The sequence below is a fragment of the Salmo salar genome, chromosome 20, assembly GCF_965601325.2.
Source record: "Salmo salar chromosome 20, fSalSal1, whole genome shotgun sequence".
Classification (NCBI taxonomy): domain Eukaryota; kingdom Metazoa; phylum Chordata; class Actinopteri; order Salmoniformes; family Salmonidae; genus Salmo; species Salmo salar.
In genome coordinates this window covers 51,822,925-51,845,615 of record NC_138310.1, presented here as the reverse complement: position 1 = coordinate 51,845,615, position 22,691 = coordinate 51,822,925, and the positions used below count along the sequence as shown (strand labels likewise).

General features: G+C 44.5%; 1 protein-coding gene across 1 annotated transcript in view; it reads left to right on the top strand.

Annotated features, from left to right (window-relative positions):
- Nucleotides 1-14,523: 14,523 nt before the first annotated feature.
- The window catches only part of LOC106580770 (pleckstrin homology domain-containing family G member 1), an 86,869-nt gene continuing 78,701 nt past the window's right edge, over nucleotides 14,524-22,691 (top strand). Inside the window, exon 1 of the mRNA XM_082966503.1 lies at nucleotides 14,524-15,073. The gene's annotated coding sequence lies outside the window, so the exon portion shown is untranslated. The remainder of the gene's footprint in view (nucleotides 15,074-22,691) is intronic.

Sequence of the window (22,691 nt, the reverse complement as noted above, 5' to 3'; positions counted from 1 at the left end):
CCTTGATGGCTGTACGTCTCTAAACCTCCCTTGCCAGGACAACAGACCAATCAGGGTCTTGTATCTACTGCGAGTTAAAGCCAGGTGAAATCTGTGTCGTATTCCTCATGGTAGCCAAGTTGATGTGTGTGGTAAACTTTACAGGCAATTAACTATATTTATGACATTAGAGGAATGGGAGAGAGGCGTTCTTAATCGAGCAGCTATTCACCTCCGGGGTAGGACTCTTCAGTTTGGTGTCAAACCTGAGGGAAGTTAAGCTGTTTTAAGGTCATTTCAGTTGTGGTGAAACTGAACAACTTGGACTTTTGTCAGAATGACCCTATTGTGTTATTACGAGATACAATCATCAGTGTTTAGGAATGTTTTGGTGGAGACTCAAATATGTAATTAACCACTAGGCATACAACGTTGTGCGTAGAGACTGAGAAAAAAGTTGAAGACATGCACATTTTTACTACAGTCAGTATTTCATTCTTATGCTTATACCGGTAATGTGGAAAACGTGTTAGTACTTTGCTTGTAACGACATGATGAGGTTAAATTAGGCCTATGAAACGCTGGCTATGAAAAGCTCTACCCATAATGCTTCTCCTTCTCCTCTCTTGACGCCTTCTCCCAGACACATGTCAGTCACACCACTCAGACGCAAACAGGGAAATACTCTGGAGAGAGACATGAGTGGGGTAGACACTTTGTAGTTTGCCAGCGATGATTACAGACCACATCGAGCTATTGAGCTATTTCATCTGAGCCAATGAAATCAGAGATACCAGGGAGTTTACCTGGGGGGGGACGGGTGAGAAGCAACTGTACTCTCTCATTGCCATCAGAGACATTTCCATGGTGATCCTGCCTCAGGGAACAGATGAGTAATAGATAATGGTGCAGACATAATGGATGATTCATTGTAGGCAAGGCGACAAAGTTGACACTGGCACGGTCATGAGTTCAAATGCGGCTACATACATTGCGCAACTCTGCGATCATTTTTCTGTCAGTCTTTATGAATAATCCATGTTTACTGTTCGAAGGTAGTGCTGCTGGTTTGAACGTGACTAGCTCTCTGTATGCATATGACCATGTTAGGTAACTGAAGTCATCTAAGAGCTGGCTTTTATTTCCCATACACCTGGAGGGATGGAGCTTCATCTGACACTTATATTTGGCTGAATCATTTTGTGGTTTGAGCTGTAAGGGCTAAGTGAAACCAGACGAGTCTCCCCAGGCCAGAGGCTCGGAGTGGGTCTTTCACCATGGTTGTGGAGGTAGAGAGAGGACCCACCTCAGGGAAAAAAGATGAGAGGCTTTTAAAGGTGTGCTGACAAAGGTATTATGAACAGGGAGACAATAAGGCAGTGTAACAAACTCATCTCTCTCTCTCTCTCTCTCGCTCTCGCTCTCTCTCGCTATCTCCCAGGCAATCATGAAGTACACACATTCCAGTCTAACCAACACATCCTAGTAGGCTACAGAGATATTTACATAAATAACTTCCCAGACACATCATCATATGCTACGGTCACAAGACACAGGCTTCCTTACTGTCCCTAGAGTTTCTAAGCAAACAGCTGGAGGCAGGGCTTTCTCCAATAGAGCTCCATTTCTATGGAATGGTCTGCCTATCCATGTGAGAGACGCAGACTCGGTCTCGACCTTTAAGTCTTTATTGAAGACTCATCTCTTCAGTAGGTCCTATGATTGAGTGTAGTCTGGCCCAAGAGTGTGAAGGTGAACGGAAAGGCTCTGGAGCAACGAACCGCCCTTGCTGTCTCTGCCTGGCCGGTTCCCTTCTCTCCACTGGGATTCTCTGCCTCAAACCCTATTACAGGGGCTGAGTCACTGGCTTACTGGTGCTCTTCCATGCCGTCCCTAGGAGGGGTGCGTCACTTGAGTGGGTTGAGTCACTAATGTGATCTTCCTGTCCGGGTTGGCGCCCCCACAGGTTCGTGCCATGGCGGAGATCTTTGTGGGCTATACTCGGCCATGTCTCAGGATAGTAAAGTTGCTGGTTGAAAATATCCCTCTAGTGGTGTGGGGGCTGTGCTTTGGCAAAGTGGGTGGGTTTATATCCTGCCTGTTTGGCCCTGTCCGGGGGTGTCATTGAACAGGGCCACAGTGTCTCCCGACCCCTCCTCTCTCAGCCTCCAGTATTTATGCTGCAATAGTTTATGTGTCGGGGGGCTAGGGTCAGTCTGTTATATCTGGAGTATTTCTCCTGTCTTATCCAGTGTCCTGTGTGAATTTAAGTATGCTCTCTCTAATTCTCTCTCTTTCTCTCTTTCTCTCTCTCTCTTTATCTCTCTTTTTCTCTTTCTTTCTTTCTTTCTTTCTTTCTTTCTTTCTTTCTTTCTTTCTTTCTTTCTTTCTTTCTTTCTTTCTTTCTTTCTTTCTTTCTTTCTCTCTGAGGACCTGAGCCCTAGGACCATGCCTCAGGACTACCTGGCCTGATGACTTCTTGCTGTCCCCAGTCCACCTGGTCGTGCTGCTGCTCCAGTGTCAACTGTTCTGCCTGTGGCTATGGAACCCTGACCTGTTCACTGGATTTGCTACCTTGTCCCAGACCTGCTGTTTTCAACTCTCTGGAGACAGCAAGAGCGGTAGAGATACTCTGAATGATCGGCTATGAAAAGCCAACTGACATTTACTCCTGAGGTGCTGACCTGTTCCACCCTCTACAACCACTGTGATTATTATTATTTGACCCTGCTGGTCATCTATGAACATTTGAAAATCTTGGCCATGTTCTGTTATAATCTCCACCCGGCACAGCCAGTAGAGGACTGGCCACCCCTCATAGCCTGGTTCCTCTCTAGGTTTCTTCCTAGGTTCCGGCCTTACTAGAGAGTTTTTCCTAGCCACCGTGCTTCTACACCTGCATTGCTTGCTGTTTGGGGTTTTAGGCTGGGTTTCTGTACAGCACTTTGTGACATCAGCTGATGTAAGAAGGGCTCTATAAATACAATTGATTGATAAACAGTATTGTAAACAGTCATTCAGACACACAGACACATCCTAACCAACTCGTACCCTACTATTTCCACAGTGAGAACAGGAACCGTGCTTATGCAGCAAATGCCACTTGACTTGATCCAGACACACACACACACACACACACACACACACACACACACACACACACACACACACACACACACACACACACACACACACACACACACACACACACACACACACACACACACACACACACACACACACAGAGACAGAAACATACACACACAGATACATAGCTGCGGGAAGTAGGGGTGCTGCACCCCCTGAAATATCGTAATGAATGAAGTGAAAATGTAAAAAAAAATGTAATGTATTTTAACACAAAAGTAGTGCACTGGGCCTTTAAATGTCCTGTATTAGCGGACCGATATAGCCGTCTGCAGCGTGGACAAAACCTTTTTTCCAGCCCCCTCCCAGAGAGAAACACACACACACATAGTATATGCCAATACCAGGAAAGAGGGTGACAAACAGTTAGGGAATGTCTGCCACCCGGGGGCTTAAATCGAGGGCCCGCCTCCCGTTAGGGGAGCCTGCTGTATTCAATTTGTGTGTATTCACCACATCATGAAAATACATGTCCCTTTCCCTGACCTCCTCTGGGTCTTTTAACCCTTTCTCTATCATGATGTAGGTAGTCACATGTTGTCCTCTGTGGTAGTGTCACACCCTGGTCTGTTTCATCTGTCCTTGTGCTTGTCTCTACGCCCCTCCAGGTGTCGCCCATCTTCCCCATTATCCCCTGTGTATTTATACCTGTGTTTTCTGTCTGTCTGTGCCAGTTCGTCTTGTTTGTCAAGTCAACCAGCGTTTTTGTCTCAGCTCTTGCTTTTCCCCAGTCTCTCTTTCTTGCCCTCCTGGTTTTGTCCTTTGCCTGTCCTGACTCTGAACCTGCCTGCCTGACCACTCTGCCTGCCCCTGACCCTGAGCCTGCCTGCCATCCTGTACCTTTGCCCCACCTCTGGATTATTGACTTCTGCCTGCCCTGACTCTGAGCCTGCCTGCCGTCCTGTACCTTTGCCCCACCTCTGGTTTACTGACCCCTGTCTGCCCTTGACCTGTCTATGGCCTGCCCCTGTTGGATTATTAAACTGTTCTTTATTCGACGTTATCTGCATCTGGGTCTTACCTTCAAACCTGATAGTACGAACTGGCCATGACTGACCCAGCAGACCCCCGGGGTAGCTGCACAATGCCATCTCCTCCCAAGGAACCACCATCAGGTAGGCGAGGAATTGCTTCGTGGCCTTATGGAGGGGGTCCAAATGTTGGCTGAACGCCATGATCGGGTGTTTGCTGGAGCAATTCCTCGCGTTGTCTGGGAGGCAGCCTACCCTGGTGGTAACCCCACAGCCCCTCAGTAACTCAGCTGTGAGCAGCGCCCTCTCATCGGTCACTCCACCTTCTCGGGAGCCCCATTTACCTCCCCCGGAATGCTTCAATGGAGAGTCGAGCACCTGTCGGGTGGTTCTAGCTCAGTGTGCCCTCATCTTCGAACTCCAGCCCTCCTCCTTCCCCTCGAATCGCTCCAAGATAGCCTACCTCATCATGCTGATGTCCGGGAGGGCTCTCACCTGAGCTACTGTTGTATGGGAACAACAGCCAGCCATATGCGTTAGCCTGAAGGGGTTTGTGGTAGAGGTGAAGAAGGTTTTTGATGCCTGTTCTCTGGGAGAGAAGCTGCCCGGAATCTAATCCAGCTTCGGCAGGACTCCCGCAGTGTCGCAGACTATGCTGTGGATTTCCACATGTTGGCAGCGGAGAGTGCTTGGAACCAGGAAGCACTGTTCGATATGTTCCTGCACGGCGTCTCGGAGGAGGTCAAGGACGAGCTTGCTGCTCTGGAGTTGCCTACGGATCTTGATTCCCTAATATCGATTTGACCATCCGAATCGATGGGCGATTACAGGAACGACGGAGGGAGAGGAAATTAAATTTTGCTCGCTCGTCCAGAGATCCCACCTTGTCTTCAAGTCATCCCGGAAGTCCCTGACGGTCCCGTTGCCGAGAGAACCCGAGGCTTCCCGACCTCACCCAAGAGTCGCCGAAGACGGCCTTGTCACCGCTTCCCGTGCCTATGCAACTAGGCAGAGCTGGGCTGTCGCCAGCGGAACGGCAACACAGGATCAACACGAAGAGTTGTCTGTATTGCGGGACTTTGGGTCATTACGTGTCCTCTTACCCTTTAAAAGACCAGGCTCAACGGTAGGAGCGAGTACTCCGGTGGGCCATATGGGGAACTTTTCTGCTTCCCTTGCTCGCACCCCTTTTCAGGCCATTCTGCTGTGGGGAAACCAGTCTAAATCTCTCCGGGTCCTCATTGACTCTGGACCGATGAGAGCTTTTTGGACGCTACCCTGGCTTCCGAGCTGAATATTCCCACTCAGTCCTTTTCCATTCTTATGGATGTTAGAGCGCTGGATGGGCGCTGTATAGGCCGGGTCACTCATAATACCACTCCCATCAACCTACGGGTGTCAGGGAATCACAACGAGACTATTCAATTTCTGCTCATCAAGTCTCTTCAGATTCATGTGGTTTTGTGATTCTCCTGGCTCCAGCGACACAATCCTCTCATCAACTGGTCTACGGGTGCCATCATGGGCTAGAGTCTGTTCTGCCTCGCCCATTGTCTGAAGTCAGCGCAGCCCGCCCCGGGATGTCTTCCTGGGGGCTCGGAAGGTGCCCCGGACCTCTCCGCCATCCCCGCGGATTACCAGAACCTCCGGTCCCGGTTCTGGAAGGCGTTCTGCACCCTCATTGGGTCGTCGGCCAGCCTGTCCTCTGGGTCCACCCCCAGTCCAATGGCCAGTCGGAGCGAGCCAACCAGGACCTTGAGACTACTCTGCGCTGCCTGGTCTCCACCAACCCCACCACCTGGAGCCAGCAGCTTGTGTGAGTGGAATACACCCACAACACCCTTCCCTACTCTGCCAAGGGCCTGTCGCCTTTGAGTGTTCCCTGGGTTATCAGCCCCCGCTCTTCCCCTAGCAGGAAGAAGAGGTCAGCGTACGTTCTGCCCAGATGTTTGGCCGCCGCTGTCGTCGTACCTGGAGGAGTGCCTGGTCGGTTCTCCTCAAGATTCCCGTCCAGGTATCGACGACAAGCAGATCGTCATCAGACCCCGGCTCCCCGGTATCATCTCGGGCAGAAGGTATGGCTATCCACCCGGGATCTACCACTCCAGGTGGAATCCCGCAAACTCTCCCCACGGTTCATTGGCCTGGTTCCCATCTCTAAAATTATTAGCCCCTCTGCTGTTCGTCTTTTGTTGCCCCGTACCCTTCATATACACCAAATATTTTATGTGTCCAGAGTTAAACCCATGTCTCACAGCCCTTTGTCTCCCATTTCCTGAGCTTGCCTGCCATCCTGTAACTTTGCCCCACCTCTGGATTATTGACCTCTGCCTACCTTGACCCTGAGCCTGCCTGCCGTCCTGTACCTTTGCCCCGCTTCTGGTTTACTAACCTCTGCCTGCCCTTGACCTGTCTATTGCCTGCCCCTGTTGGATTATTAAACTGTTGTTTATTCGATGTTGTCTGCATCTGGGTCTAATACAATAATACATGACTTCTCCTTTAGGGGCTCTCCTATTGTCTGATGGGTTATTGCTGTCTCAGCGATTAGTAGCCACGACTGCAGACCGTCTTGATCTCCCAGACTCCAACATCTGTCACGAGTTTCTATCTCTATCGGCCTCCCTTTCTCTCTCTCTCTGTTTCTTCATCCCAATGTTCCCATATCTGGTGAGCTGGAGCCAGGATCCCTGCATAGTGAGAGTAGTAATCAAAGCATTGGGTTCTTATTCATCCTCGTATGACATCAGAGGGTGATGTCATCTGCCAAATTAGACACACAGAATGTTCTACCACAGCCCTCTCTTTTCCCCAAAGAGACCCTATAAAGTACACATCTTAATGTTCGTTCTAAGCATACGGAACTGAGACAAAGGAAAGTGATGATGTGAAAAATAGTTTGGAGACACAGTTAAGCCATCTTGATAAACTAATCTGTCTGTCGCTATCTTTCCATCTCTTTGTTTTTCGCTTAGTCTCAAATCTGTTCACTCCTTCTCGATCGCTCTCCCCAATTCCTTCCCCTCCTCCCCCTCTTCCTCTCTTCCCTCTCCCCTGCTCTCTCCAGTCTCACGCTAGAGGATGTGACAGTCTGTGTGGGTTGGAGGCTGTTCATCTCTTCCCCCTAACCTCTACCCCACACCGCCCTCCCTATGACGCTACTAGTTTGACACACCTGTATTTGGAGAGTTTCTCCCATTCTTCTCTGCAGATCCTCTCAAGCTCTGTCAGGTTGGATGGGGAACGTCGCTGCACAGCTATTTTAACATTTTATACATGCGTTTTTCCGGATTTTTTTGTTGTTATTCTGTCTCTCACTGTTCAAATAAACCTACCATTAAAATTATAGACTGATCATTTTTTCGTCAGTGGGCAAACGTACAAAATCAGCAGGGGATCAAATACTTTTTTCCCCCACTGTTGCTGTGAATGCTCATGTCAGAGAGGCTTTCCTTAGATTCTCTTCCTGATCCACACTTTATGGGTGGTCAGTAATCATATGGCTCTGCACAGCTGCCCCTACCAAGAAGACCTCAGGGACTAGATTACAGACAATTAGTACAACTCCACCAGGTCCACTTATTCAACTCTTCCCTTTGTAGACTAATGACCACATCTGTTTGGGGAGTTATTTTTTTACAGTGTGTCAGTGTAGTGTGTCTTGGCCCTGTTGCTAATGTGTAGATTTATCCTCCTTAAGATTTGCATCCCATGTGGGGTGATACCCCCCCCATGGCGCACCTCAACTCCAACATTTTCAGACACCATTTAAGTGTGTGAGGGTCTTGAGGTAGAGGAGAGAGGGGGGTTTAAGGACAGGGGTGCAAACACTGTAACTGCCACCAGCTATGGCAATAGAACACAATTGGCAAAGCACTTCTTATACCCCTGTTGTCATAGCAACGGGTGAAAGGGAGGGCAAAGGGGTCATTTTCCTGAACTTCGGGCTCCTGGGCAACGCACTGCTGGACGGTGAGCATCGTCTTCTAGTCTCAAGCTTCACAGGGCAGGAAGTTGGGGGACTGTTTTCTTGGCCAAAGGCTACGACCATTTCCTGTTGTTGGACTGGTCACTGCATGCTCAGGCCTGGGGTCGATGGCCCCTGTGTCGGTTACCGTGCTCATTGTCAAAATATAGTGTCACCGCTACAGTATGAGCCGCACAAAAGCTGAAACTGGGAAAGCCCATGTGTGCATTACACTCTTAGAAATCAAGGTGGAACCAAAAAAGATTATTGAGAGCGATGCCATAGGGAACCATTTTAGGGTATCTGAAGAGCCATAAATGTGATGGTTCTTTGAAGAACCATACAAAATCCGAAACGAGAAATGTTTCAGCTCTCCAGGACTGGAATTGAATAGTCCTGCTGAAGGGTTTTAAGCCTTATTTGCATGTATCCCAGGGTGCATTTTGAGTGAATTTTAGAGTTAACAGTGCCACGTAATACTGTGTTTGCTAGTAACAGAGACATGTTTGTTGCATTCATTCATTTTCAGTTCTGTGGCTTTCACCAAGTGAGATCCTAAGTGAATAAGGGTGTCATTAAAATGTTATTATTTAAGACGATACAATACATTTTTTCATAAGGCCTTCTTTTGGGGGCCTGGTTTTAGCCTAGCACAGGGACCTGAAACTCATAGTTTACAGGCAACATCAGGCTTGGAAGTCACATTATGCTGGCTCGCAAAATGATGCGTAATTCCTATTCAGCCAAAGTGTGGATATCCAACATTATTCATTTTTATTCACCCGCAACCTGCATTCGAAATGACTGCCAGGGTTGGGAAAAATAACATATGAGACCGTCTTAAATATCTAAACTGGAACAACCATTTCAATAGCGGGTGCAATAAGTCCAGGTAACAGATTGGAATAGTTTAGAACATTTTACAAGACTAATTAGTCCATCAATATACACGCAAAAACATATATATTAAAACCAAAAAATTCTAAAAATCAGCCTGCAATAGTGCATGCTGAGAAATATGATAATGATAGGCTAGCTTTTGGTTCAATTCTGGTTATTAACACCAACACAGCTTCTTTTACAACGCTGCGTTTTGAATCATCATGATGATGTGGCCGTTGACACTTTGCTTCTTGAAAGTGCAATATCTTTAAAACTTGACTGCTGACATGCAAAACATTTTGGGACTGTATCGACAGTGAAGTAATGACAAAAATAACCAAAATATTGTTTTTGAGTGGAGTTTTCCTTATCAGGTAAGAGATCTCCAAGGAACCTTAAGAGCTGACGAAGAACCATTTAAGAAGCTTTATTGTTTTTCAGTGCAGGGAAAGGGGAGGGGTTACTTAAAAAAAAAACATATGGTCAAGTTTTTTCCAAGACCCAGAGTTCTCTCTGAATAAAATGATTACTGCTTGTTCTTATCTGCTCTGGAGATTCTAATGTAAAACATGACACTAATTATTTTACGTGCTTGGTAAGCTAGTTGTTGAAGGACCATGTTCTCCTAGATAGCATTCATTACATCAGAAGATAATGAAAATACTTATCAGCTTTTTAACTTCTATCTTGAGGAAAGAGTTGTTCATAGGGAAATGAATTTGGACACCAGTAATGTTAAGTAACAAGAACATCCACATCTGAATTGTTGCGTCACTTGTTCTTGAAATGACAAACCGCAGAGGACAAAATTACATGGCCGCTTCCACTGACACTGTTCCCCCATACTTCTCAAAATATCGGCCTAACTACAGCCTCTGTCGGAGGCCTGTAATTTCCTCCACTGAAACAGGCCTAGAGCTAGTGACTGGCAGCTGTGTGTGTTCCCTAGCACGTGCTCTGACTCATCCAGGTGACCTTCGCAATCCCTCCTCAGGGATGTTCAGTCGCCATTTTAAAATCCAAAAACCCTTCTAGCAGCTCACTCACCTTATTACTCCAGCCAAACTGCCCCACCTCGGCTGTTGCTACAAGTCTGACGTGATGACTGGTTTCCCACGGCAGGTGTCTGACAGGGTGATTAGTCAAAGGGCCAATCCCTGGCTTCCTAGGGTGAGAGGTGACCTGTGATGGAAAGCGGGTGTGTCTGTGTAAACCACTGGGTACAGTAGTCACCTGAGGGCTGCCACTCAGTCCCTCATCATAGTGCGGATGGAGCTCTGTGCAGTTAAACAGCTACGGGTCAATGCCAATGACCAGGCAAGGGTAATTAAGAGTAACATGAGCCTGCGCTCCTCTGGGCCCGGACAGTGCTAGCTGCTAGCGGTAACAAGGCTCACAGGGCCAGGCAGGGGCTAAAAACCACCGCAGTGTATATGTAGGTCATTGGGATGCGTGTGGCTTTGGCTGGGCCCCGGGCCTAATCTACGGGCTTGCTCCAGTCAAGCACTTTCAGCTGTGGTGGAGATGGAGCGTGTGTTTCTTCCCCTGCACTCTGCGGCTGGTGGTTTAGGTTTAGCAAGGCTGGCTGCAGAGACGCTGGCTATAGTCCTGTGATATTTCAACATAGTGGAATGAATGATATTCTAGCTCCGGGGGCCAGAGATTCCTCTCTTTAATCACCATTCCTGCTGTTCGTTTCGATCCCGCTCTGTGCTTTGAGGTGCATATTAAAAAGCTATATCTAAGACCACATGGACCTGTTCTAGTAGTATTGTTGCATGGTGAAATATGTAGCCTTTCCTCTCCTTCAATGCCTGTCCTGTACAATTCTCCTACCCTCTTTCCTCCTTGATCGACTATTCAGCAGCTTCAGCGCAAGCAGGTCAGTCGTTGAAACAATGCTAAACCATATTACGACTTCTGTTTGGCTTCCCTCCCCTGACCTAGAATGGAATGCAGGATTCTCTGGATAGTTTTGACTATTGGGCTTGAAGGCCTCTACATGTTTAAAGCACCAGTCTCCCATCAGACATCTGCAGACCCCCTCTGGCCCAGCTTCCTGCTAGCTTCCTGTTTCTACCCAAGATGCACTGGAGTGGAGCGTCATGGGATGGCATTATGTTCAGCTATATCTGAACTCCAGAATGTTCTGTGGAATCACTTAGAGTTTTTAGCTGTCTGCTGCAAATTCCGTCTGGTCGTCAGATTCAGACTGGGTTGGATGCGTCAATGTGACCTGCTGGGTCTTCAACAGTAATAGTTTTGGAAACGGTTCCATATGGCTGCAGTGTGTGATTATTATCAATGAAAAAGTATAGGATTATTGGTATTGCAATAGTAAATCAAAGACGGTGTTTGATGACATAACAGATCAAGGAGCATAGAATATGGTCATCATGTGGAACTACAATAGTTTGAGCTGTGCTTATTTTATTGACAAAGCACTGTAATCATTTGACATTCCATGACCCCTAGTATGGGTATCCACTCCAATGTGTTACTGGCTCCTCATTTGAATGGAATGTTAGCAGAGAAAATGGGACTCAAAAATGTCTCATCTGTGGCACCAAAGACTCACATGAACGGAGCAAACATGACATTTCTTTTTATCTTCCCAAAATAAACCTTGCCCATGCAGACTGGTAAACTCCTGGTCAGTCTGATCCTTTTCAAAGCAGGGATGCTGTTTGTTTGTGTTGAAGTCAGATGTGCCTTTGGAATGTCTTACGCTTCCCCTCCTCTACCCTTTCTCCCCACACTCTCATTATGCTTAGTGGGCCTCTGGCCATTGCACGTGTTTGTGTTCAGTTGTGCATGACTGAATGTGCCTGAGTGTCTAAGCGCATACAGTGTACAGTATGACAGTGTGCAAATATGGACCTCTAAAAATGTGGGTCTTTTGTATCACAATGTTTCATTGGAGATCTTTAAAGCATTCCAATGAGCGTTTAGTTCTGTGCATGTGCATACACAACAGCAGTGGCTTGGCTCTGGATACCAAACCACCTTATGTCTCAGAATGCTTGGTTTCTGTACACTTGAGCAAGATCCTTCACCAGCACTATAGAGCAGACCTCAGGTGTGAGAATGAATATTTGTAAACCCCAAAAAATTCTGGGTTGTGCTGCAAAACTGCACGCTATAGGTTGGAAAAAATCATGGCAATTTAGGGATATGAGGCAATTTAAGCAATGTGGGAATTTCAGATGTGTTAAAATTCTCATGTAGAATGAAAAGCTCATATGATTAGCAATACATTTTCATCTTGTTTTTTTTACACAGCTGTTAATTGGTCACTACTCTATTATATAGAAGTAAAGACAAGTACAGTAAAATTACAAAGTAAGTAAATACAAAACAGTGACTGATGTTACTACTGTGTAATTACAGGTAGGCTATAAGAGCAACTTAATGTTAAATGCTCCTATAACGACCGTAGTCAAATGAATTCAAAGGAATGAACTATACTATTTCTATAGGCCAAGGCCACACTATCATTTTTACTAGGTGAACCCACAAATGGTTTCCTGACGTGTCCAAGACAACCTTCTGTGTTGTTGGTAATGAAAAACCTGTCCAGATGTCAGAGTACATCAGTTGACTATGGGAACCCCAGGCTATGAGTGAGGACTCACATCGTTTCACCTAGCTTATGTTGCTATGTCTGAACCGTAACTGACTCACACCATATTAGGACGATTTTCCTACTATAGGCTTTTATGTGTTTCAGGGGTAGATTCTCTAAAACGACGTTGGAGGCGGCTTATGGTAGAGAAATGAAATTACATTTTCTGGTAACAGAAATTGTTTGTTGGACAATCATGCAGTCAGTCTACTAATTGCACACTCCCTCAAAACATGTGACATCAGTGGCACTGCACATTTTAGAATGACATTTTATTGTCCACAACACAAAGTGCACCTGTGTAATGATCATGCTGTTTAATCAGCTTCTTGATATTCCATACTTGTCAGGTGGGTGGATTATCTTGGCAAAGGAGAAATGCTCACTAACAGGGATGTAAACAAATTTGTGCTCAAAATTTGAGAGAATATGTGCATATGGAACATTTCTGGGATCTTTTGTTTCAGCTTATGAAACATGGGACCAACACTTTACATGTTGCGTTTATATTTTTATACTTAACGGTCTAATAAATGTATTTCAATTGACTGATTTCCTCATATGAAATGTAACTCAGTAAAATCTTTGAAATTGTTGCATGTTGTGTTTATATTTTTATTCAGTATATATAGTGTTTATTTACAGTCGGGCCTCAACTTACTATTGAGAGTAAAAATAGTCGCTAACAGTCACTCAATTAACAATTTTTTGATTGGTAGTTAGTCTAGCCAGCCTAAACAACATTACTTTCCCTCTTTTCAACGCTTTTCTGTCAACATTTTTTAATAAACTGAATCAGAATTGTTGGTGCAAATGCCAGCTTGCCACACGTTTGCCGGTGGCCCTGCTGTGCTGATCTCTGCAACATGGATAGATAGAAATCACCACATAATGCTACAAATGAAGGAACATATCCTACATGCATGTTCTATTATCTCAACATTTCAAGTTAGTATTTTGAAATTTTGAGTTAGTGTCTAAAAATGTCAACTTAGTATCCCAAATGTTTTGTTAGTATCTTGAAATGTTGAGATAGTGTCTGGAAATGTTGAGTTAGTATCTAAAAAAATGTAGATAGCATCTCAAGATTTTTTAGATAGTATCTTGACATTTTGAGACGGTATTGATCTTTTTTGTTTTCGCGGGCGGAATGGGCTTCCATAGCCAGGAGTTCTTCCAGGACCTGATTAGAAAAAATGACCTGATTAGATAACCATTGTCTATCAGTGTATCAGTGTTCTGTTACTTGTCATGTGTTGTGTTTTATTGTGGACCCCCTGGAAGAGTAGCTGCTGCAAAAGCTAACAGCTATCCAATTAAACAAATAAACATATTATATTATAAATAGCCTATTATATTAAAACATTACATTAGAAAAACGTTTTACAGCTGATTTATTACAATGTCATACACTTCAACTAAGGCCCAGAGTTTTACCTGGTTAGGTTAGCCTACCAGATCAGGAAAATCTCTTGGCCACACCACAGAAAAACAATCCCCCCACACCACCACTCTGGGATGCCACCTCTGAAATCGCCACACAAGGTTACAAATTAAGAAACATATCTGTATGATCTACTGACAAATGTTAACATACTATCTAAACATTTTGACTTGCGTATCTCAACAATTTGAAATAATATCACAAAATTCTGACTTATGTACATGTCTCTCCATTTTTTTGCCGCTGAGTATCTTTCTCCGTTCATACAGGAGTAATAAAGCCCTAGTGCACAAATTTAGTGGGGGATTTTTTTCAATATACATATTTTTATATTAATTATTTGTGTATTGTGATGTATCAGGGGGTGCTGCAGCACCCTCAGCACCCTTAATTCCCGCGGCTATGCACACAGGCCTACTGTTAGACACTATAATACTATTAGTGCATGTTTAATGTAGTACTGGTAATCAGAGACGTTCGCGACGCCTTTTCAAGGAGGAAAGAAAAAGGAAAACCATATACGTGCATGAGTTTTCAGAGGCGGTGGGAAATCGGACTTTTCCTTGGACTCGGAGCACTTTTATCAAGTGCTGGGTGATATATGTTGAGGAGACCTAGAGCTGCATTGATGTGTCACATTTTCCCAGGATTGTCATACAATTGCGAACGCTCGCATGATGTGAAACCGTTACTTTGTGACGATGATCGATCAAGTGAAGCAGTGATTCAAGCCAAAGGGGATGGTTCCTGGCATCAAGCAACAAGCGAGGCTTGTGCCAAGAAGGGGGAAGACCAAGAATTGAAAGCGGGGTTTAATTTCTCGTTTTTTGGAGGTCTTGTCTGCCGAAGACACCAAAATCAAACTATTTTCGTGTTAGGGAAAGGCGTTATCCACCCCAAAGCGTCTGGACTGTGTGATAAATCAACAGCATAATAGAGTGACAAGGTACAGGTTGAGTCAAAGGAGTTTATCGGAGTGCGGTGGGAAGAGGAACACTGATCAAGACAGCATCACAGCAGCATAGGCTTTCATGTCTCCTCTCAACACACCTGTAAAGGTAACTTTATTCTCTCTATAATAATGGATTATTAGATGATAATGCCAAGCGATTTATTTAGTTTCACCTCACTGAATGACAACGTCGCGTGATTAACACCCCTGGACCAACCTATGATAAAAACATGTCTATGTTTTTTGTTTCTCTTTTTTATATACATGTTATTAATAGCTATGTGCATACTCTATCCCCTCAATCGACATACTTTAAGCTATGTAGGCGTATTGTTTCATATTGATAATGGCACGTGTTTGTCTGCCACAAAGTGAATGAGGATAGCCGTTGTATAGTAGATAAGACACAGACAGTACAGTATATGTGTTACTGATCATATAAATGATTTACTGGTGTAATAATAACCAACTTTCTGAGCATGTCAAACAAAACGAATGAATGTGACTGATCATTTGGCGGCCGCGTTGAGTCATTGATAGCATATTCTAATGAGTACGCAGAGACGTGATCAAAAACCCACAGTTGAATCAAAATTGATTTATTTGGCCACAGTAACATTTCTGTAGTTATTCACGATAATCTTCACCACAATTTAAAGTGTTTAATGGAGTATTTCTTTGCCGGTTTTGAAAGCCTGTCCCCGGCCCTCTTGCCAAAACCGCACTGTAGCTTACAGTACTGCATGCATGGGGAATGTCCAAGATCTCACCCAGAGATGCTGAAACAATGTTTTCATTGCAGACTTTTTGGTCTGGTTTCCTGGACATAGATTAAGCCTATAGTCCTGGACTAAAAAGCATGTTCCTTAAAGTCGCTCAGGAGGGCCCTTCTTGCTCTAACAACATGAAGTTCTCTAGCAAATCAACTGGAAAGTAATCTATCCAGAGTGGACAAATAAAACATCTCAGTATCCCTTATGATCTTAATTAAATCCATAAAGATTCTATTAAATTACTAGAAGGGCTGTGTCATAATATAATGGGGCAAAAATGTCAGCCATCTTGTTCAGGGAGAAATCCAAAACCAGTCTCATTGCAAATGAATGGCAGTAGAGGTGTAGGTGATGCATTTCCTGCTTTCATTTATACAGGAAAATAAAAGTAAGGCATGTGATGTATCAGAAATTGTGTGATAGAACTATAGCCAACCTAAAATATTGTCATATAATTATGAATACAGTTTATACAGTTTTTTATACCAATTTTCTGTATAAATAGCCTCTAAAATATATACCATAGCATTGTTGGATACTTATTTCTGCTTGTTAGGGCATTCTAGAGCGTGCATTATTTCCCTATAACAGATGTTATATTAGCATGGTAGAATTCAATGGCTATAGTTCATTCATACTGTACATGTACTATGTTAGAGCTGCTTTTGAAAGCAAAAGTCAAATTTAAAACATTATTGGCATTGTTGAATTCGATTTTCATAATAGTGAGCTAGGACTGATGGTTTGGTTAGCTAAACAATCAAGTCTATGTGTTTGGTTACCAAGCCAACCACTCTAGCTATCTAGTAAACTTGCTAGCTACTTCAGTGGGTGTTGAACACATTTCTACCGGCAAGTGAACAAATGTCTAGTGGCAAATGTGTTAAATTATAGTCATGGCATGAAAGGGATAATCAACTTAGCGCTCTATGCGTTCTCTGGAAAATAATGCAACTCTTTGGAATGTTAGTTCCACTCCGCTAGCAAGTCGTTGAACACACCTTCCACGTCGTTCATTATTTTCCGTAGAGTGCATAGCCCCTCGTTGATTATCCCTTAAATAAACAGACCATAAATGTCTCAAATTTCGATTTAATGGAAAGCTGTGAGTCCTATTATATGATACAATTTCACTACTTGTTACATTTACGACTTGTCTAAGTCCTCAACTGAATTGAGCCAGTGTATGGCTGTGGAGATTGACTGCATTGTTTAAATAGAATGTTGGCATATTGGCAGTTAATTTGAAAAATATATCATTCCTCTACAACTGTCAGTCTAGCTAGCTAACACACATACAGTGCAGAAATGGTATTCACATTCATTGTTTTACACAATATCTTATCGCAGCCCTGGCAAACCATGGTTGACCAACTCCCTGACCAACATGGCAAACCTTTGGACCATCATAAGAAGGTTCATGCCATTCTAGTATTCTAATTCCTAATTCTATGATTGAGTACCCCTCCCCATTCCCTCTCTTGGCCCTTGACAGCATATTGGTCATGGGAGAGATCATGGCAGAAAAAGAGAGTGAGGATTGTATTTGTGTAGTAATAGTTTAATCTGGAACAATCACAGTCATCCCTGGGTATATTTACAGTATATATTTACAGTTGAAGTCGGAAGTTTACATACACCTTAGCCAAATACATTAAAACTTTTCACAATTCCTGACATTTAATCCTAGATAAAATTACCTGTTTTAGGTCAGTTAGGATCACCACTTTATTTTAAGAATCTGAAATGTCAGAATAATAGTAGAGAGAATGATTTATTTCAGCTTTTATTTCTTTCATCACATTCCCAGTGGGTCAGGAGTTTACATACACTCAATTAGTATTTGGTAGCATTGCCTTTAAATTGTTTAATTTGGGTCAAACGTTTCGGGTAGCCTTTCACAACCGTCCCACAATAAATTGGGTGAATGATGGCCCATTCCAGAGCTGGTGTAACTGAGTCAGGTTTGTAGGCCTCCTTGCTCGCACATGCTTTTTCAGTTCTGCCCACAAATATTCTATAGGATTGAGGTCAGGGCTTTGTGATGGTCACTCCAATACATTGACTGTTGTCCTTAAGCCATATGCCACAACTTTGGAGGTATGCTTGGGGTCATTGTCCATTTGGAAGACCCATTTGCAACCAAGCTTTAACTTCCTTACTGATGTCTTGAGATGTTACTTCAATATATCCACAGAATTTTCCTACCTCATGATGCCATCTAGTTTGTGAAGTGCACCAGTCCCTCCGGCAGCAAAGCACCACCACAACTTGATGCTGCCACCCCCGTGCTTCACGGTTGGGATGGTGTTCTTCGGTTTGCAAGCCTCCCCCTTTTTCCTCCAAACATAACGATGGTCATTATGGCCAAACAGTTCTATTTTTGTTTCATCAGACCAGAGGATATTTCTCCAAAATGTATTATCTTTGTCCCCATATGCAATTGCAAACCGTAGTCTGGCTTTTTTATGGCGGTTTTGGAGCAATGGCTTCTTCCTTGCTGAGCGGCCTTTCAGGTTATGTCGATATAGGACTTGTTTTACTGTTGATATAGATACTTTTGTACTGTTTCCTCCAGAATCTTCACAAGGTCCTTTGCTGTTGTTCTGGGATTGATTTGCACTTTTCGCTCACCAAAGTACGTTCATCTCTAGGAGACAGAACGCGTCTCCTTCCTGAGCGGTATGATGGGTGCATGGTCCCATGGTGTTTATACTTGCATACTATTGTTTGTACAGATGAACGTGGTACCTTCAGCCGTTTGGAAATTGCTCCCAAGGATGAACCAGACTTGTGGAGGTCTACAATTTTTTTCTGAGGACTTGGCTGATTTCTTTTGATTTTCCCATGAGGCACTGAGTTTGAGGGTAGGCCTTGAAATACATCCACAGGGACACCTCCAATTGACTAAAATGAGGTCAATTAACCCATCAGAAGCTTCTAAAGCCATGACATCATTTTCTGTAATTTTCCAAGCTGTTTAAAGGCACAGTCAACTTAGTGTATGTAAACTTCTGACCCACTGGAATTGTGATACAGTGAATTATAAGTGAAATAATCTGTCTGTAAACATTTGTTGGAAAAATGACTTGTGTCATGCACAAAGTAGATGTCCTAACCGACTTGCCAAAACTATAGTTTGTTAACAAGAAATTTGTGGAGTGGTTGAAAAACGATTTAATGACTCCAACCTAAGTGTATGTAAACTTCTGACTTCAACTGTATAGTCAAGGTGGATGAATTAATATCAGCTAAGTCTTTAGCAGGGATCAACTGGTTGGAGCTATTTTCAAACATCCCTCCTTCAGTGTCACTCACTGTCAATATAAACGGACAGGATTTCCCTTGCAAACATGTTGTGTGCATATGCACCTATTCAATAGCAAACACAGATTACTCACTGGCATTGAACTGAATTGAATTAGAATTCCTTGTCTTCTTTGACAAGCCTTCTGAAGATCTTTGTTGGACGATTTCCAAACGCGTAATTCATCATTATTTTCTCGTCCAACGCAGTCCGGACTTACTAGACAAGCATTTGAGTGTTGGCAAACACTTGACAGGCAAGGCCTTTGGTGTAGAAATCTTAATAATTCCTCTCTCACAGCAAAACATCTAGGAAAACACGCAGTGAACTGTGGTTTTCTTGTCTCTTACTTATTTTGAACATGGCCGTGGTGCGCGATCGAATACATCATCTTGGGAGCTGGGCTGAAGCCGGAGTCTTGGGGGAGAAAGAGTATTGTTTGGCTATTTGGACCATATCAAAGGGAAGAATGGGCATAGGTATTGGTCATGGAATTTGAACGGAGCAACAGGAAGCGTCCCAAACCCTCCCTCTCTGCCCTGAGTTTTCAGGCCGATGCAGTCTGGAGCTTACATGTAGATAAGTCCTGTTTGCTTTGAAAGCTGGCATTCCGTTCCTTCCTCAGCCCAGTTCCAGCCTATTTGAAATAGAAAACAGCCCCTTCTCTTTCAGCAACTTGTCCTCTCTTCGTTCCCCCTAACTCCCTAACTTCAGGAGTGTGAGTCCCCTTCCCCCAAATGCTCAGAGGGAATAGGCTTAATCCCCATATCCTCCTGGAGCACAGGTCTCCAGCGCCACGAATTTGGACTGATGAGCTTCCCAGCTCTGTGTAACTGGGTCCCCCAGCAGAAGCAAAGAGACAGCCAGCAAATACCAGCAACGCACATCTGATTATACAATGTACTCTTAGTTTGGCCTCTAGATTTTTATAAACTTTGTGATGTATGGAAACAGAAGTTTGCGTATGTCTTATTGGTCTATGTGGGTTTGCCTGCATATGATGAAAGTATATGTCTATAAATGGAAAGATATGGTGATCTGTATTTTGGTCTTATCTCCGTTGAAGCAGACACACACGGCTCTGATTTGACTGTCACTTTTTAGGACTCTCTACATCCTAAATTAACAATAATTGTAGAGCATTTGGCTGGGACAGAGAAAGAACTACCATATTCCTCTGAGAAGAGCAGCCTCTACGCTGCTCAGAATTTAGTGGCGACAGTGAGCGAACGGGTTACCACAATATTACGGACCTCACAGCTCACTTAGTGGCCTGTGGAGGAACAAGACCCTGGAAGCTTTTCAAAGGGCTGTCTCCTCTCCCCTTCTCTCCTCTTTTTCCTCACTCTCGCCTTTCTCCTCTTCCCCTCTTTCTCCTCTCCTCTTTCTCCTCCCCTCTTTCTCCTCTCTTTCTCCTCGTTCTCCTCTCGTCTTTCTCCTCTCCTTCTCCTTTTTCTCCTCTCCTCGTTCTCCTCTCTTCTTTTTCCTCTCTTCTTTTTCCTGTTCTCTTTCGGATCTTTCTCCTCTCCTCTTTCTCCATTTCTCTTTCTCCTCCCCTTTTTCTCCTCTCATCTTTCTCTTCTTTCTCCACTTTCTCCTCTCCTCTTTCGCCTTTCCTCTATCTCCCCTCCTCCCTCTTTCTCCTCTCCTCTTTTTCCTCTCCTCTTTCTCCTCTCGTCTTTCCCCTCATCTCTTTCTCTTCTCCTCATTCTCATCTCCTCTTTCTCCTCCCGTCTTTCCTCTCTCCTCTTTCTCCTCTCATCTTACTCCTCTCCTCTTACTCCTCTCCTCTTTCTCCTCTTTCTCCACTACTCCTCTTACTCCTCTCCCCTTACTTCTCTCCTCTTTCTCCTCTCGTCTTTCTCCTCTTTCTCCTCACTCTCCCCTTTCTCCTCTTCCCCTCTTTCTCCTCCCCTTTTTCTCCTCTCCTCTTTCTCCTCGTTCTCCTCTCTTCTTTCTCCTCTCCTCTCCTTCTTTTTCTCCTCTCCTCATTATCCTCTCTTCTTTTCCCTCTCTTCTTTCTCCTCTCTTCTTTCTCCTCTTCTCGTCTTTCTCCTCCCCTCTTTCTCATCTCCTCTTTCTCCTCTCCTCTTTCTCCACTTCTCCTCTTTCTCCTCCCCTCTCTCCTCTCATTTTCTCTGATTTCTCCTCTCCTCTTTCTCCTCTCCTCTTTCTCCTCTCCTCTTTCTCCTCCCCTTTTTCTCCTCCCCTCTTTCTCCTCGTTCTCCTCTCTTCTTTCTCCTCTCCTCTCCTTCTTTTTCTCCTCTCCTCATTATCCTCTCTTCTTTTTCCTCTCTTCTTTCTCCTCTTCTTTCTCCTCTTCTCCTCCCCTCTTTCTCCTCTCCTCTTTCTCCTCTTTCTCCTTTCCTCTCATTTGTATCCTCTCCTCTTTCTCCTGTCCTCTCCTCTCCTTCTCTCCTCTCCTTTTCTCCTCTCCTCTTTCTCCTCTCCTCATTCTCCTCTCTTCTTTTTCATCTCTTCTTTTTCCTCTTCTCTTTCTCCTCTCCTCTTTCTCCACTTCCCCTCTCCTCTTTCTCCTCTCTTCTTACTCCTCTCCTCTTACTCCTCTCCTCTTTCTCCTCTATTCTTTCTCCTCTTTCTCCTCTCCTCTTACTCCTCTCCTCTTTCTCCTCTCCCCTTCTCTCATCTTTCTCCTCACTCTCCCCTTTCTCCTCTTTCCCTCTTTCTCCTCTCCTCTTTCTCCTCCCCTCTTTCTCCTTTCCTCATTCTCCTCTCCTTCTCCTTTTTCTCCTCTCCTCATTCTCCTCTCTTCTTTTTCATCTCTTCTTTCTCCTCTCCTCATTCTCCTCTCCTCTTTCTCCTCTCCTCTTTCTCCTCTCCTCTTTCTCCTCCCCTTTTTCTCCTCTCCTCTTTCTCCTCGTTCTCCTCTCTTCTTTCTCCTCTCCTCTCCTTCTTTTTCTCCTCTCCTCATTATCCTCTCTTCTTTTTCCTCTCTTCTTTCTCCTCCTCTTTCTCCTCTCCTCTTACTCCTCTCCTCTTTCTCCTCTCCCCTTCTCTCATCTTTCTCCTCACGCTCCCCTTTCTCCTCTTTCCCTCTTTCTCCTCCCCTCTTTCTCCTCTCCTCTTTCTCCTCGTTCTCCTTTCCTCGTTCTCCTCTCCTCTCCTTCTCCTTTTTCTCCTCTCCTCATTCTCCTCTCTTCTTTCTCTTCTCTTCTTTTTCCTCTTCGCTTTCTCTTTCTCCTCTCTTCTCTTTCTCCTCTCCTCTTTCTCCTCTTCTCCTCTTTCTCCTCCCCTCTTTCTCCTCTCATCTTTCTCTTCTTTCTCCTCTTCTCTTTCTCCACTTTCTCCTCTCCTCTCCTCTTTCTCCTCTCCTCTTTCTCCTTTCCTCTATCTCCCCTCTTCCTCCCTTTTCTCCTCTTTCTCCTCTCCCCTTCTCTCCTCTTTCTCCTCACTCTCCCCTTTCTCCTCTTTCTCATCTCCCCTTTCCCCACTTTCTCCTCTCTTCTTTTCTCCTCTTTCTCCTTTCCTCTATCTCCCCTCCTCCCTCTTTCTCCTCTTTCTCCTCTCCTCTTTCTCCTCTCCTCTTTCTCCTTTCCTCTCATATTTCTCCTCTCCTCTTTCTCCTTTCCTCTCCACTCCATTTCTCCTCTCCTCTTTCTCCTCTCCTGTTTCTCCCCTCCTCT